Raw genomic sequence first — 17,435 nt, 5'->3', positions numbered from 1 at the left:
ATTGAATTGATAGAATATTTGATTTGGGTCCCAGCCTGTGGCTTGTGATGAAGCCTCCTTTTCAGACACCCATTGTCATCTCTGTCAGTGCTTTTAGTAATCTTTTCACAAGTATAGCCAGGGTGATAGAAGCCCTCTCTAAGGACCCTGCTCCCTCAGTGCAGGGGCTGGTCATTAGAGCCCAGGAAGGACGGCTGTGACATGGTGGAGCCACAGAGAGTGCCTCTCCCCAGCCACAGCTGTCCTCCCTGTCAGCACTCTGACAGGGAGAGTCTGTCATTCCACAAGCTGGCTCCCTGGCTTTGACATTTAGCCTCTGCAGCATACACTGCACTCTAGATACCTTGAATCTGGCTTAATTAGCAAGGCCACTCCTTCTGGGCCCTGTTCTTCCCCAGCTGCTTCCCCGCAGTGACCAACTGTGGAGTGAAGTCAGGGTTAGATTCCTAAGTTGCAAACCTGGCTTGCAGTTGTGGTCTTCTGTGCAGGGAGGACTTCTGCCTCAGCTTTAAAGACATGAAGACAGAGCTAACTCTCAGAGAGGAGGAGACCCAGGTGGGGACAGAAAGCCAGGTGACAGGGATCCTGTCAGGGGAACCAGCTAGGAAGATGGGGGTGTCAGTGGCTGTGACAAGGAGGATGTGGGCGACAGGAGAAGCAGATGAGCACGACTGTGTACATGGATCAATGTGGCTGTTGTTGCTGTAGGACCTGTGAGCTGCAAGGGGAGGGGCGCCTGAGGCACTGGACAGTGTCCTGGTTTCATCAGTAACTTCAGGAAATGGGTGACTTGATAGAACTTCGTGGAGGCAAGATCCAATTGATCCACAGGTGAAATATCATTTTATGATCGATTCAGGAACCTGGTTGTTTCTGAGACATTCTTAACGATCAGTGAAACTTTATGATGATGTATTTAATTCTGATGTATGAGAAATGTTACTTTGAAGGCTATGAAAAATTACTATAAGAATATATTACATTGTTTCTTTCTCTCTCTTGATTTTATGTGTGAGGATGTCACACACAATTTTAAAGAGTACCATGAGTTCATGTTTTTAAAAAGAAGGGGCTATTTTCTTAGTAATGTATTGGGTGAAATCTCTGTCCTTAAGAAGACCAACTAATGAAGTCAACAACCTAAAATATACTGTCAATAACAGACATAGATAAAATACAGTTAACGCCAAATGTGGTTTACATATTTTGTTATGTTGTAATAAGGCTGATAAATACAACTCTCTCGTGGCTGATTATGTACACGCACAGGACAGAATGCAAAGTTGTTGCTAAATTAGATTAAGCAAAACACAAATGATACAAAATTTGTAATGAGAAGAATTGATTGCAAATTTATTCATTCTTTAACAAAGTACCTGTTATGAATCATGCACTGCAGATACGGGGTGAACAAGCATACAAACTCCTTGCCCTCATTCAACAGATGTGGAGTAGAGATGGCATTACATAGAGGGAGGCCAAGGAAAATATCATGAGAGAGTGCCAGGGATTCTCCAAGGGTGGGCCCAATTTGACAGCATTGGCATCACCAGGGAGCTTGCTGGAAATGTAAATGAGACTCCACCCTGGACCAACTGAATCAGAAACTCTGGGACTGGGCACAGGGACCCGTTTTAAAGTTTTTCAGGCGTTCTGGTGTCTGCCGAAGGTGGGGAACCATGTGCCATGCATGGAAGTAAAACTACCTCTAGTTGACAGTGCTCCAAAATTTCATTTGGCTGGGGTATGGAGGAAAGGCCTCTCCAAGAGTTGACCTTAAATCAAGATCTGAATGTCAAAAAAACTGTTCAATGGCTCCTGACAGAGGGAACAGAGAGAACAGAGACCCCAAGGTGAGACTCAGTATGGCATATTTGGGGAGACAAAGGAAGGTTGGTCTATGTGGCAGGAACCCAGTGGAAAGTGCTTCAAGTTATGGTCAGAGATGTAGGCAGGGCTCAGGGAGGGTGGACGGGGCTTCTCAAATGGAACTGGCACATGAATCACTTAGCTTTTGTTAAGATACTGATTCTAATTCAGTAGGTCTGGGGGCGGTTGAGATTCTGCATTGTGATCATCTCCTGGTTTACAGATACCACCTCCAGCAGCTCCAGGCAGGGCTTTGCAGCCATAAGGTGCAATTCCAGATCACAGCTCTGTGGGTATGTGACCGGTGGGTTGGGTTTGTTCCTAATTTTCTGTCTTGGTTCTTTGAACTTTGACCTCACTGGGACTTTGTTCAGTGAGGAACCATTGATTATATAAGGTGGCAACTGGGACAGTTGAGGGGCTTTTGCAGTGACTATAATTTAAAAGGGGAGCCATGTAGTTTAGTGCTGAGAGGCAGAATATGGCCGGGTGTGAATGTCCTGGGCTGTAAGAAGGACGAGGGAGAGGCTTGGTCACTTCAGAATCAGTTCTTCCAAGCCCCTTCTCAGGCCCAGTGCTCTTGGCACTTCTGAGTGACCAGCAGAGCCTTCTCTTCGTTGCTGCCTTTTGCCTAGGGTCTCCCTCCTGCTCAACTTCTGCCTTAGTGGCGTCTAATTTTTAGGCTGGGTAAAGTTCGAGCTTCCTATTAGGGACCCAGACCATGTCGATGTTTGGGTTTCCTCTCCTTCAGCTATTTCTCTCTCAAGAACTTGAGACCAGTTGAGAGACATTCCCTGCTGGGGCCAGGACTGTGGACCTTTAGATGAGGCCTTGATCTACACGCTGCAAGCCACCCCAGTTGTTTTGGATCCACTCTGGGAGCCCCTTTTGTTTCTTAGTGTCCTCCTACATTTCTGTCAGGTTCCATGTCCTACCTCTGCATCCCATGGCAGCTGACAACCATGTGTCCTGGTTTTTGGTGTCACTGGGCTTGTCCTCCTTACCCTGCTGCATGGCCTCTTCTGCCCATAATTCCAGGGGCACCCTCTTCCTGGGATTGAGCTTCCTGCAGAGGAGCTTCTGCTCCTAGGCTCTCTGCTGCCCTCTGCTGGCCTCCTGGAGCCTGAGCCCCTGGCTCTGCTCTGTGGTACTGTAAAGTGACAAGCATTCACCAAGAGGCTCCCCCTTCCCAAGGTCTTCTTCCCTTTTTCTCATTGGTCCAATACTTGTTGATGTTTTATGTGCAAGGAATTGTACAGGACCCTGGGGCACAAAGGTTAATAAACCGAGTCCTCAACTCCCAGGACCTTACTGACTAAAGGGAATGGCAGAAAGGCAAGCAACCATTGAACACAGGTTGGAGGGGCCAGATGATAGAGGGGCAGAAAGTGGATGGCTCTGGGGAGCAAAGAAAGGCTAGCATTGCTGGCAGGAGGGAAGGGAGGCCTCACGGGGGTTTGACATTTCAGTTGGAGTCTTGGATTTATAGACTAGGAGAAGTGGAAAGGATACCAGAAGTTACATTTTGGTTGACTTAATAACGAGCCATCCAGTACATGAGAGGACAATGTCATAGATCATTTAAATTCATATCATCTTTGCCTTGAGGCTTAAACACTGGGGTCTTTTTATAGTCTTGCTGCCTTGTATTTTAGCATACAAATACTCAAGAAAAATAAGCACTGAGATTTTTCTGTTTAAGATCAGGCAAAAAAAGAAAAAGAAAAATTAAAAACAAAAAATGAAAAGAGAAATAGGGTTCTGTGAATCTCTGTATTTTGAAACCTGAGAGATTATAAGCTTTGCCTCTCTGAAAAGCTGAGAAATTTTATATTTTCAACTCTTATATTATTTGGAATTTATGTGCTACACACCAAATAATAACAGTAAATACATTATCCCCGGAAAGATGCTTTGTTCTTGTTGCTGGCAAAAAAGAAATTAGCTCGCTAACACTTCACCCCCCAATTATGCTGTTCGTTCACTGGAGCGCTGCTCATCAAGATAACTGACAGCTTCAATTGTTATTTGTAAAAAGTTGACATCTAGGCTGGGCATCCTGCCTGTAGAATGGCATAGGCTGAGGAAGAATGGTAAGTTAACGAGCCCATCTACCCCCCACCCCCAGCATGAGGTGCAGTAAACAGCATCTGGCTTAGTAATACAGAGAAGCTCTTCGAGTCTGGGGAAGATGGAGTTAGCACACTCCTACCTGGATGCAAGCTTAAGATGGAGAATTACCAGTTTATCGTCAAAGGAGCATAGATCTCATCAGAGTATGATCTCCTTATGGCCAGAGCCCTGCCTTACCCCTCCTCGTGCCCCTAGCTCCTCTCGTACAACCTAGATTGTAGTAGGTGCTTCCACAAATGTTGGCTTAATTGAGCTGAGTTTTACTGCCCTTTGAATGGAAGTGTGAGCTTTATGTATTCCTAGCTACTGGATCCCTAGAAGATCTTGCTCAGCTGAGTATCCCCTGGCACATGTGTAGTCATGGAAATGTCCAAGAGGCCGTGTCTTCTTTTCACTCACTCATTTTTCACCCTTCCCAGAGTCCAAAGTCTTCTTGGGGTTCTTGAGAGCCACTTGAGTATGATTCAGAAAGCTAGTGACAGCCTTTGCCAGTTCTTTCCTTGGGATCTGCCTCTTCCTTGGGACATCAAAGATGAGACAGACAGGAAGGGGTGTCAGGACAGACCGTAGTACAAAGGTTTCTTTCTCCTGGGGTATAAACCCTACTAAAGAAAATGTGGTGAAAATCAAATGTAGGATTCCCATGTAAGCTCTATGCCCTGAGTAAGAGATACGAGGTAGGTCTGAGGGAAGGAGCTTGCCACTCAGAGAGCCTCCTAGCCTTCCACAGTCATAGAACGTGGGGCAGAAGGTCTTCCGGAATAGTGGGTTCAAAATGTCGGGAATTTTTTGTGTGTGAATGATGTGTTTCTATTTGTTCAACCAAAAGAAACAGATGTACTTACGATGGTCACAAAGAACAGTTTATTTTGCTCTTACACAAAGAAGTCTGTGATGCTTGTGCAGTGGCCCAACAATGCCAGGACCTACTGTTGCGGCAGTCCCTTCCCTGTTGCTTGTTGCTGCTACTCCTTCTCTTACGCCCTAACTGAACTGTTCTCTGCTGATGATTGCCTCATGGTTGCAGGAAGGCTTCCAGAAGTTTGAATCTCATGGCTGTGTTCAAGGAGGAGGGTAGGAGCAATGATTCAGCCTACCTCTGTCCCCTTTGTGTGGAAGCAGAATTTCCTGAAGTTACCCAGATGGCTTCCTCTTACGTCTCTCTAGCCAGGCCTGGATTCATAAGGCCACCCCTAGACATGGGGGGGGGGGGCAGACGAAGTGGGGACTGAATCTGTTGCTTCTATGGACACCATTAGCAAGACATGGGGGCAGACATTGGCAGGCAATAGTGTCCACCACGGATGACAAAGCATATCAGTACTTGACACTCGTGGGCAAAATATTTTCCTAACACCTAAGCGTTCATATGAGAAACCCAGAAATTTCTAGATCACTATGTTAATGATCATGCTTAATGCCATGGCAGAATTTAAAGCGAAGGTGGATTGTCCAGTTTGGACTCTGATCAGCTGCAGTTGGCTCTGATAGGTAGGGATGGCCCCGTGGGACCTTCTGCATTTTTATGTATTATGATCCTAATACCTAGTAGTACTGAGCTCTATGGTAGATTCCTAATATTTGTCTCAAGACCTTCAAGAAACTGCAGTGAGCAATGAACTCATATCAGGATGTGGGTACCGGCTTATCCACCACCCACCAGCTCCCAGTGGAGGTGGACTCAAATTAGGGGGTTAGCAGAATTGCAAATCACCTCATGTCACAGGCTTCCAGATCTCTCACAAATTGTCAAAATCAAGAATGTAAACTCTGAAATGAAAAATGTCTGCTGCGTGTTCTTTGAAATGCTTTCCTGTCATCAGCAAAATTTTGGAGCACGAGGAAAACAGAGGTTTTCAGTATTGAAGAAAATATTGAACTTACTTTATTATTTGTAGTCTCTTAAAAATGAGTCAGAGGCCACCATCCTCCTCTCATATTGCTCCACTTAAGGAGGCCCGGGTTGGAGGTTGGCTTCCTTCACCCTCAGGGCTTGAGTCTCTCCAGGTGCAGTGCCGTTTAAAATAAATGTGTCTGGGCAAGCTGGGCTCAGGTCTCAATAGAAGGAATGGTGGATAAGAGGCAGAAGAGAAGCAGAGTCAGGCAATTTGTCTAGTTCTGAAGAATGGGAAGCGGTCAGCTTGGGGGAAGGGCCAGACTGGGTTTAGGAGTCTCCTCTCCGCCTTTCTCTTCACTCCCCCCTTGTCCCTTCCATACTGTCCTCTTCTGTGTTTTTTGAACACCCATCCTCATGGACTGCTTTCCAGTAAAAGGAGGGTGCTAAAGTGCCTAGGTACAAATATCTATATCTGTACCCACACCTGTCCTCTATCCATACCTGTTGTTACACCTGTTCCTGTCTGTTTTTATCTATGTTTTAGGACAACAAAATTGTCAATATACTTGTACTTACAAAATAAAGTTCTTTCAAATATGACACTAAAAACTGGTATTGCTAAATCACAGATTTTATTGTCTAAAATGGGATATGCAGCAACTCAGTAAGAGTGGAAGGAAGGTCACACAATGACTGAAGCATTCTCCTGGTTTTGTGCATAAAATTTTTGCAAAAGTCAAACTGAAAACTTCAACAAGATTACCTGTGGGTTCTGTTAACCAGAGAGATAAAAAACATTCTAGCATTCTAATTATACCTTGTCTTTTAGGCATCGTCCTCGATGATGTATACTTCTCATACATGTTCTTTCATTTCGTTCTGTCTCTCAATAGAGCACAGGGTTGACCAGCTTGAAGTCAATGAGCATCTGATTGAGGCTAATGACTTATCACTTTCCACAGGCCTAGTAATGATTTCTATCTTTGTCTCAACTGTATTACGTTAATGAGATCTATGCTTCTTATCATGGCTATCAGCACATTTTTCTTCTTCCACTCAGTTTTGCAACCCAATAAGAACAAATGCAATAAAGTATTTATATAATTACACAAACATTGCTTTACCTTCAAAGATGGAGATGCTATGCAAACAGAAATATTGGTTGGCTAGCAATGCTACTGTGAAAAAGTCAACCATCTACAGAAATAAAAAGCTCATACTTATATGATACTTATAAAGTATCAACGTGTGGATTGCTTAGAAATTGTGTGGAAATTAACCAGTCCCTATCAGTTGTACAGTAAGCCTTCAGTCATAAAGCATGTGTTCAAAGACTGGGACCAAGAGCCAGCACTCTCAACTCCAAATTAGTGCTTAATAAGTCATTAAGCAAATATTTTTTGAGAATCTACTCTTTAATGCAAGGTATTGCTCTTGATATCATCTGATCCTAAAGTGGGGACAACCTCTGACTGGTTCTGTCTTTCTAACCCCTCCTTTTAGCTCTTTGGTTTTATGTCTGGGGGTTTTGGTAGTGGGTGGTGACATCTGCCCACTTGGACTCCTCCCTTGTCTGAGAGCCGGAACCAGGCCATTTCAGTGTCCAAGCCTTTCTGTTAATAGCTGAATTACCCTGCAATGTGCATGAGAAGTCATAGAAGAATCTCTGTGGAGTGATGCTAGCAAATGCACACAGACCCTGAATCTAAGCATTGGGATTTGGCATGCTCACAGGATAACCAAAGGGGGAAGGAAAGTTTTGTCTGTTCTCCCTTTCCCCCATGCAGTAGACAATGGTCTGGTATGAAAAAAAGATCTGCCCTAACATTCACGGAATGGCATGTAGAATGAGTTGGTATTTGGCGCCAAGGCAGATTTTGTGTGCAGGATGTTTATGAGAAATAGCACCTGTTAACAGAGAAGGGAGAAGCAGGGCTGTGCAGGGGAAAAACTGAACTGCGATACAGGTTTGGCTGACTTCATGGGGAACTCTGAGCTGCTATCCATTTGAGTTGACCCCAATAGACTGAAATGGCCGACCTCAGTCAGTCACTGAAAGTGAATTGCACAAGGAAAACTGCAACCGGCAAGGTGGCTCTGTGGCTGAAGCAGGCTTGGATGGAGCTGCTAACTGGGGTAGCAAGTTGTCCCTTGAAGGCAGATCTGGTAGCCCATCACTGTATGATGAAAATTCTCAGCAAACAAGGAATAGAGGGGAAGTTCCTCATCTTTATAGGGAAATTGTACAAAAATCTATAGCTAATATCAGACTGAATAGTGAGAAAGGGGATGCTTCATCCCTAAGTTTGGGAATGAGGCAAGGATGTTTTTTCTCATCACCTCTATTCAACACTGTGCTGCAAGTCCTTAGTAATGCAATAAGACAAGAAAAAGAAACAAAAAGTATACACTGTAAAGGAAGAAATAAAGTCCTCTCTGTTCTCAGATGATATGATTGAAAAATCACAAGTAATCTTCAAAATACTCCTTAACTGAGAAGTGATTATAGAAATGTTATAGCATATAAGATAATGTGAAAAAAGTCAATTGCTTTCCTATATACCAGAAATTAATAATGGAAATTTGGAATTTAAAAAAAATTATAATAATACTCCACAAATGAAACACTTGATGACATATTTAACAAATATGTGTGAAATCTACACATAGAAAACTACAAAACTCTGAAATAAGAAATCAAACCTTGAAATATATAGATATTCCATGTTCATGGATTGAAAAATTCAATATTGTTAAACCATCAACTATTCCTTACCCGATCAATAGATTCAATGCAAATCCTATAAAAATCCCAGCAACCTGTTTTGTAGATAATAATAAACTGATTCTGAAGTTTATGTAAAGATGGAAGACCCAGATTAGCTAATGCAAGGTCCAGGAAAAAGAACAAAGTCAAAGGACTAACACTGAGCAACTTCAGGACTTAACTGCAATGTTACCATATCAAGACAGTGGGGTACTGATGAAAGAATAGGCAAGTGGGTCGTGGGACAACTCTGGCACAACACAGTGAATTGACCTTTGACAAAGGAATAAAGCCTGTTTAATGGAAAAAGTTTACTCTTTCCAACAAACAGTGCCGCAAATGTTTGATGTCTATATGCAAAATGAAAGCCAATTAAGAAAGCCAATAAATACCCAGACCTTACGCCTTTCACAAAAATAACTCAAAGTGCTGCATAGATCTAAATGTAAATCACAGAACTATAAAGTTTCTCAAAGACAATATAGGAAAAAAAATCTAGGTGACTTTGACTTAGCAATGAAATTTGGATACAATACCAATAGCATGGTCCATGAGAGAAAAAGTTGATAAATTGGACTTTGTTAAAATGAATGAAAGCTGAAAAGCCAGACTTTTAAGTGACACCCTTAAGAGAATAAAAAGAAGCCATGGATTGGGACATAATACTTGTAAAACACACGTCTGATTTCAGAGAACTGTTAGAACTCAGAAATAAGAAAATAAGTAATCTTATTTAAAATGGGGGAGATATCTGAACTGTTACCTCACAAAAGAAGATATGCAAGTAGATTATAAGTTCCTATATGAAAAGATGCTAAACATCATCTGTCATTATAGCAGTCCAAGTAAAATGACAAGATTCCACTACACACCTATTAGAGTGACTAGAATTTAAAGACAATAATAATCAAGAACCCTGGAAGTAACAGTGGCTTGCAGGGATGTGGACCTGACAGGAATCTTCCTTCATTTCTGCTTGGTCAGCTGAGTAATCCTAGTAGAAACAACATCCCAATAACAAATATAGCTGGGACCAAGGTCATGGTTCTAATACCATTGTCCCAAACAAGAAATCAGGTCTTCTTGGATTCTAAGGCTTGGGGCAAGAAATATATCAGATAAGAATGGAGCATCTTGTGTGCTATAAATTATACCAGCAAAAAACAAAGCAACTACAATGAAAGCCATCCCAACCCCCCACAAAACAAAATAGTACCTCCAAAAGCCCAAGTGATGGGAATAGGTCAAAGGGACAGAGGAGCCAAATGAAAGCACTCCCAGTGGACAAACCTGGAACAATTCAATCGATAAAATAAGGTGGTTTTAGATTCTAACCCAAGGTATGACTGCTACCCATGTATTCATACTGATGCAAATAAATGATCGAATAAGTAAATAAGTGGGGAAAATACACAAATATTCCATTGTGGTTTGGATACAAGGTATCCCCCAAAACCTCATGTGCAAGATGATGCAGAAACATCCAGAGGTGAAATGATTAGATTATGACAGCTGTAACCTAATGAGTGGATTAATCCATTTGATAGGTTAATGATCTGAATGGATGCATGGGTGGTAATTGAAAGCAGGTAGGGCATGACAGGAGGAAGGTCACTGGGTGTCCTTGGGGATTATGTTATCCCTGAATCTTTGCACTCAAGTTCTCTCTGCTTCTTGCCTGCCATGAGCTGAGCCGTTTTCCTCCACCACATCCCTCTGAAACTGAGAACCCAAAAAACTTTTCCTCCTCTGAGGTCTTATTGAGTATATTGGTCTTAGTGATGCAAAACTGATTAATGCAGACTGTACGTAGAGGAAATACAAATAACTCATGTGGCTACTCTGGCCCCAGGGAGGTAGAGCATAACTCGCCCTCCTCTTGGTGTGGGCTATGCGTCATGACTTCTACAAAAGAGTTAAGTGTGGAAAAGGGGGTAGGGGAAGGTGACTGTGCAGGGAGAAAACTGGTGAACATGACCTCAGTCAAGTGATTAAGGTCAAAATCAACAGTGCTAAGTCATCTTGACAGCAGGTGCCCTTGATGATTGTGGTGAGAAGGGTGCTCACCTCTGTGCCCTCCTCTCCAAACCCAGGTCTAATCAGGAGAAAAATGCCAGCTGAATTCCAACTGTGGGACATCCTACAATCCCTGACCAGTGCTTCAAAACTGCCGAAATCACGAAAAGCAAGGAGATGGTAAGAAACCGTCATAGCCAAGAGAAGCCTAAAGAGACACAATGACCAAATATAACATGGCATCCTGGATAGGATCCTGGAACAAGAGGAAGCCGTTAGGTAAAAAACCAAGGCCGTCTGAATGAAGTATGGACTTCAGTTAATAATAATGTGGGAATATTGGTTCATTAATTGTGACAAATGTCCGTGCTAATGGAAGATTTTAATAATAGGGGAAATTGGGTGTTAGGTTTATGGGAACTCTCTATACTAACTTTGCAATTTTCTGTAAATCTAGGGCTGTTCTAAAAAATAAAGTTTATTTTCAATTTAAAAAATGCATACTAGGCCTTGTGCCAGGCTCTGGGATGGTTAAGAAATGACCCTATCCTCAAGAGTTCAAGTTTGAGAGTGGATAAGGCATGTGAAAATACAGTTTAGTATTCAAGCCAACCACGGGCAGAGGGCTTTGAAAACATAGGGTTTTAGAAGAAACTCTGAAGACATCTGCTCTTGTGAAAAAGTCAATGTCCTCCTGAAAGTCTCTGTGCAAACCTGGCTGGGGTTCGCTCTTACTTCCAAAGGCCAGGTTTCTGTTGCTGCTGAGCTCCTGTGCATCTTGTCCCCACCACTGTTCTCTTTGCTCCTGTCTGTCCAGCCCAGCCCACATGTGGCGATGTGTTTTCTCCTTTTTTGCCAATGCACATGTGCTATCAGACTTTATTAAAGATCGAAGATGGGGAGGATGTTTGCATGTTTTAAATACAAAAACTTACAAGCATAGATTTGACACCTGTGCTCAGAACTCCCATGGCCATTCCCCCCGGGGGAGGTTGCAGGCTCCAGCTTCCTGCTGTGGCATCTCATCTCCTCTCTCACATTCTTTTGTCTACCTCCAACCTTCTGGATCATTTCTTCAGTAGCAAAGTTTAACCTCTGTGTTTATTTATTGCTCTCCTTATAAAGCAGGTTTGAGGTCTCAAATTCTTCATGCAATTCAGTCTAGCTAAGTATGTCTCTTAATATAGGGGGTCTAAAAAAATTGTTTTTCTAAAACAAAAAACCCCAAAAACCTCAGGTGCCAACTCTTGAAATAGTTAATTTCTGTTTTCTGTTATGCAGGTCAGAAGACAACCCAGGAATTCAAGTAAACAAGGAGGCTCTCAAGCATGTGTGTGAGAATATTATCTACTTCAGCTGGATAAAAGGACATGAGGGGTGGTCATATTGGGAACTGGGAAGAGGGGACTGGGAGTTACTTCCTGTATTCTCCCTTATTTTCTATAGGGAAGGGTCGACTTCATTTTGTTTTGGAGGATTTTGGACAACTCAATTGCTTTTATTTGTTCCATTGCAACACCCCCAAATTGGCAGCCACGTATGTCAATTCTGCTTGATATTTCGATCAGCTCTTCCTTGCTATTTAACTCGATTGATCAAATCTATGTTAACTTCTCTTCAGTTGAGTTTTGACCAGGATTGGGTCAACTTTGCCATGGGCATAGCTGGGAGTGTCCCAGAATGTCATTGCTGTCATTGTTTTTGGAGTTTCCACTTATTGGGTCATTCACACAGCTTACTGCGGCTAGACATGGCCACACTCTATAGAGACTGTGTACGACTTGTTTTGTGCATTCTTCTTTCCTCTGTTCTGACTCCTCCCTGATGCCTAAATGATGGTGAGGGGGCTACTTTTCTTCAAGTGTCGAAGCTAGTTGGAAGGAAAGTCAAGGAGTATGTTAGTTATGATTCCTTTTCTTATAAAATATAAAAACCCAACTTTATCTTAAGCAAAAGAAGAAAAGCACCAGGAGTAGCTTACAAGACCAAGGGAAGAACTAAAGGATCCAGAGCCTTGGCAAAGAAATTTGGGCACGTCTTCCTGTTTCTCACTCCCGACCCACATCCTCTGTGGTTTGACTCCCCTCTGGGGGCAGGTCCCAGTGTTCAGCCTGAGATTCCATCCTCCTAGCTTAGCACCCCCAGGAGGACACAATGCTTGCTTTCATGTAATGGCTGCACCAGTTCAAGGAAAGAGCTCGGGCAACCCAAGTGGAGTCACATACTCTCCTTGGACCAGCCACTATTGCTGGGGCTATGGGGATCATGATGGCTTAGCTGGGACTCTTGCCCTCCTCCAGGGGAGTGGGTTAGGGGACTGTGACAGCCTTAGAATGACACAGGTGGATCTAAGGCAGACAGGTCAGGCAACATCCACTCCTGAAAGGATGCTACTGCTTTTTCACTGTGGGATAATGGGTCTGAAGTAAATTCCTAGAAAGACACTGTGAGAAAAGAGCGAGGTTGGTGGACCTCATGGGTGGCAACCTTCTTTCCTTAGGTCCACCTCCCTGGGCCCTTTTCTCAGAAAGAGAAGGCAGCACATTAAGGTAGGGCGGAATGTACAATTCGGGGAGCATGAGCTCTTTAAGCTGGCCATGGGAATGCCTTCAAGGATCATCACAGACTCTGAGTTATGGGGCCTCAACTGAACCCAAGACTGCAGCAGGGATGAGTGTGGAATCTTCAGTGCACTGACCGTTATGCACTGAAGTCTCCATTCCATGGGCTGCTGATCCTGAACTGCCTGGAATCTTGCAGTTGGCTGTGATTGGTAGTGCCCCCACCATGGGCTCCATGCCTCTGAATAGAGAGCATGAAAGGTTTGTGTTTCTCTCCTGCCTGAGAGGTTGGAGGTCTCACCTCCTGGGGGCCATTCCTGGTTCTGAATAAGAAAGTGGCTAAAGTGGTAGCTTATGAGAGACTTTCTTTTTTTTTTTTTATTTTTCTTATTAATGGTTGCAGTGGATTACAAAATGGAACCCAGCAGGCATGGAAGGGCTTGTATCTATTTCAAAAGCACCACTACATTCAGAGGCCAAGGAAAGTCTTTTGAGAGTATACTGTAACGAGTGTCATCTGTGGTTTTTGTATCTGCAGCCCTGGTGGGAATTCTGGACCAAACTGATGGCATTTCGTTTTTAGTTTCAATCACAGTCTAGCAGTCAGACTGGAGTCCAGCTAGGAGCTCTTTTTCAGGCTTGGGGAAGCCACACAGGGCTCACCCAGAAAGCCCTTGTGGGGCCTTTGCACACTCAGCGCATGGGGTCAGGGTTGCTGGGCTGCAGGTCCCTGCTGTCAGCGAGCCCACAATCTACACCACAGAAACTCATAAACCACACATAACCATAGTAGAAGAGCACATAGGAACAGAGCTCTCAGGGAGGTAAAAGCCAGCCACTTGGTTTGGAAGAGAGAGATATTTTCTTTGACCAGGTAGGATGAGGGGCAGGTGGTGGAGTGAGGCGTGGAAAGGGAGAGGACCAAAATTTTTCACTGTGCATATCTGGCTTTCTTGCAGTTAAGAAAAAAAAAAAAACATAAGAAACATCAGGAAAGAGTTTGTTTGGCTAGATCTTAGAATACTTACGTGATTTCATGATATTTCCTGATCAGGAAATGAAACATTTCAAGACTAGCTTGAAGAGATGTTTTGAGAGAGCTGTCTATTGATAAAAATCACCTTTTCTTTTGTCAGAATATTCCCCATTAATTCCTTTAGACTTCCCCCTCCTTCCCCATAAGAGGCCTCCACTTAAGATATGGGAGGAGTGGTAGAAGGGTAAATCTGCCCAGAAAACTCTGTCCCAACCAGGAGAGAGGAAAAGGGGTTTATATCCCACTCGTGAGCATGGAAGTTTCTCCAGAGAGCCAGAGCGGAGTTGCCAGGTAAAAGATAGGCAGGAAGATAAATCTGAATTTCAGAAAATTTATTTTAGTGTAAGCATATTCTGGCAACCCTAGTCCAGGCTTGCTTGGCATCTTGGCACTAAATGGATGGCTTGGGCTTTCCCACATGTCTAGCTTCATTAGGGAAAAATCTCATCCATGGCACATGCCTGGCCCACAAGTCCCAGTGCCCCTGTTCTAGCTCCCCAGGGTATAGCAGAAGAGGGCCTTTGTTACACTCAGGGCAGAGGAGGGGAAGACACTGGTTTAGGAAGTTGACCTTGGGTGTGGTGAAGGACTGATCGCCTTTTGAAACTATCCCCCACAGGCGGACCTTGGTGAGGGCTTCTTATTATGCTCCCCGACAGTACCCTCAGGATGAGTCCCCCTCACCCCAGATTGTGCAGCTGGAGAGAGAGAAATGACGGACGACTCATGCCGGAGGCAGAACCTGTGGAAAGTGGAATCCAGGGGGAAGCGGAGAGGCTGAGAGGGTGGGAGCTCAGAGGCAGGGCCCAAGGGCACCCGTCTCCCCAGCCGACGGGAGGAGTAGGTCCCATGGGGGAGGACCCCAAGACATAGAATCAAGGGCCCCGTGAATCGAAGGAACTGGGGTCAGGTTGAGGAAAGCAGTGCTTCTTAACTCTAATGTCGGACAGATGACCTGGGGGTCTTACTAAAGCAGAAATTCTGATTCAGCTGGTCTGGGGTGGGGCCTAAGATCCTGCATTGTAACATGCTCCTAAGAGCCGCTGCTGCAGCAAAGTACAGCTCTCATTTTGAGTGTTGTTAAACAGAAATCGCACAGGACATTGTTGAAGTGACAACTTTATTCAAGACCTTGCAGCTGGGCACGGTTGGCACACCTGTAATCCTAGTGACTCAGAAGGTTGAAGTCTCTTTTAATCCTGTGTCAGTGTATTGCCATTATTCAAAAAAATGCCTTCCTCAGTCATAGAAACAATGCATGCATATAACATGTATTTGATGCTAATAACGCAGTACCACAGACTGGCTGAGTTAGGAAGAGGTCGATCTTGGCTCACAGTGCAGGAGGTTCAAGGTCCAGGGCTGTGTCTGGTGATGGCCCTCATTCTGGCAAAGTCCTGAGGCAGCACAAGGCACCCCGTGCTGAGTCAGGGAGGGTGTGTGTGTATGTGTGGCAGGGTGTATCTAGCTCTCTTCTGGTCTTTCTCCCTCTTATATTAGGGGCTCCACCCTCACAACCTTTTCTAGCCTTAATTACCTCCAAAAGGTCCTACCTTTAAACCCATAGCCGGATTAAATTTGAGCCCTCTGAATACCTCAAAATGGGGATAAAATTCCAATACCAAAACCCTGGGGGATGCACTGAAACCACATCCAAATCATAGCATTACAGGAAACTGTATAGTTTAGAAAAGACTAAAACTTGCAAAGAACTTGAAAAAGTCCATGTGAACACTCTGGGAAGGCCACTGATAAACATCGCATTATGATATAGGCACATGTGTGGGTCAAGGTACAATAAGCATGCCACCTACATGTGTACATCTGTCTCACTTCATGCTCGGTTGCAATTTGAGTTTTAATAGGTTGTTAAATTGTGGACACTTGCCTGAGGAGCATGCATTGCTGACATCCCAGGCCACCTTCTTGAACCTAAGACTGTGACCTCCCCCATCCCCATATTTGCCAAGTACTTATTTCCTGCCTTTATTTAAAACTTCATTGTTGCTTTCTAAATTGGAAGCCTATAGTTTTACTTCCTTGCGAGGCACAGGGAGATGTGGAGAGAAAATATGCCAGGTTTTGAAGCCTGGAGACTAGAATCCTTATTCTACCACTTCTTTCTTTCAAGATGTGGACGTGAGCCATGGTCAAAACAAGAGAGGTTCCTCCAGATGAGCTCTCTAATGACCTTGGGCAATTCACCAACTCCCTTTGACTCAAGCTTCCTGACTTGAGAAATGGGAGTAGAAATTATTCCTTCCTGTCCACATCAAAGAGATGGATGGTGGCATTGTATGGAGTGTAAACTGCTGATCACATGTTGGTTATTATTTATATTGTTTTAACTTTCGCTGCCATGAGCAGTGTTATAGGTAGAAAAACATTTTAGCAAGTTTTTTTTCCAAGTAAGAAATACAAAATAGTAAAATAAGATCTAAAGTTCATGCAGTGATAACTCTTTCCTGCTATCAGTCCCTTCTTAGAATAGTAGCTACTTTCAATCAGTTTCTTTGTTCACTTCCCAAAATATTTTCTGCATCTTTAAGCTTATGCATATATATGTGCATATATATGTATATACTTATTTAGAAAATAATAACCCACTTTTTCATCTTTCTTTTTGTTGTAGTCAGATAGTGATTATTCCATTTTAGCATATTTTATTGCATACTATAATTGAATATTAACTATAAGCTCTTTAACCTTCTTTTAATGATAGATGTTGAGTTCATTTCCAATGATTGGCTATTTCTAATTCTACTGCAATGGCCATCTTTGGGCAGATAGATCCATATCAGGAAGTCTTAGAAGTGGGACAGCTGGGTGCAAGAGGATGAGCACTTTACATTTTAGTAAAAATGGTCCTCTGGAAAAATGTTAACAGGACAATTGCACCAATCAGGTGTTTCTGCACATCCATATCAGTGCTGCATATTGATCTCTACTAATTTGAATTTACAATGCTATTTTATCATTAGTTTAATTTTGTGTTGCTGCAATTTTGAGGGAACTTGAACATGTATCTCCTCATACACTTTAAAGGCTGTATCTGTGGCTCACTTGTTCTTCTTCCATTTGAAAGACTGTGCATTAAGAGGGCAGGCCTAGATCGGCTCTGCTCCCCAGGGCTTGTCAGGCCTTCCTCTCAGCTCTCCTGGGTCCCTTGTCTCTCTGATCTCTGTGACTTGGTGTTGCTCTGGAAGACCCAGAAGC

General features: G+C 43.5%; 1 long non-coding RNA gene across 1 annotated transcript in view; it reads left to right on the top strand.

Annotated features, from left to right (window-relative positions):
- The window catches only part of LOC306647521, a 60,258-nt gene extending 46,734 nt beyond the window's left edge, over window positions 1-13,524 (top strand). Inside the window, exon 3 of the long non-coding RNA XR_013760116.1 lies at window positions 11,904-13,524. This is a non-coding gene — a long non-coding RNA (uncharacterized lncRNA). The remainder of the gene's footprint in view (window positions 1-11,903) is intronic.
- The last annotated feature ends 3,911 nt before the right edge of the window (window positions 13,525-17,435 follow it).

This window comes from Sciurus vulgaris, assembly GCF_902686455.1.
Source record: "Sciurus vulgaris genome assembly, chromosome: 17".
NCBI lineage: Eukaryota > Metazoa > Chordata > Mammalia > Rodentia > Sciuridae > Sciurus > Sciurus vulgaris.
This window is presented reverse-complemented; position numbering and strand designations above follow the sequence as displayed.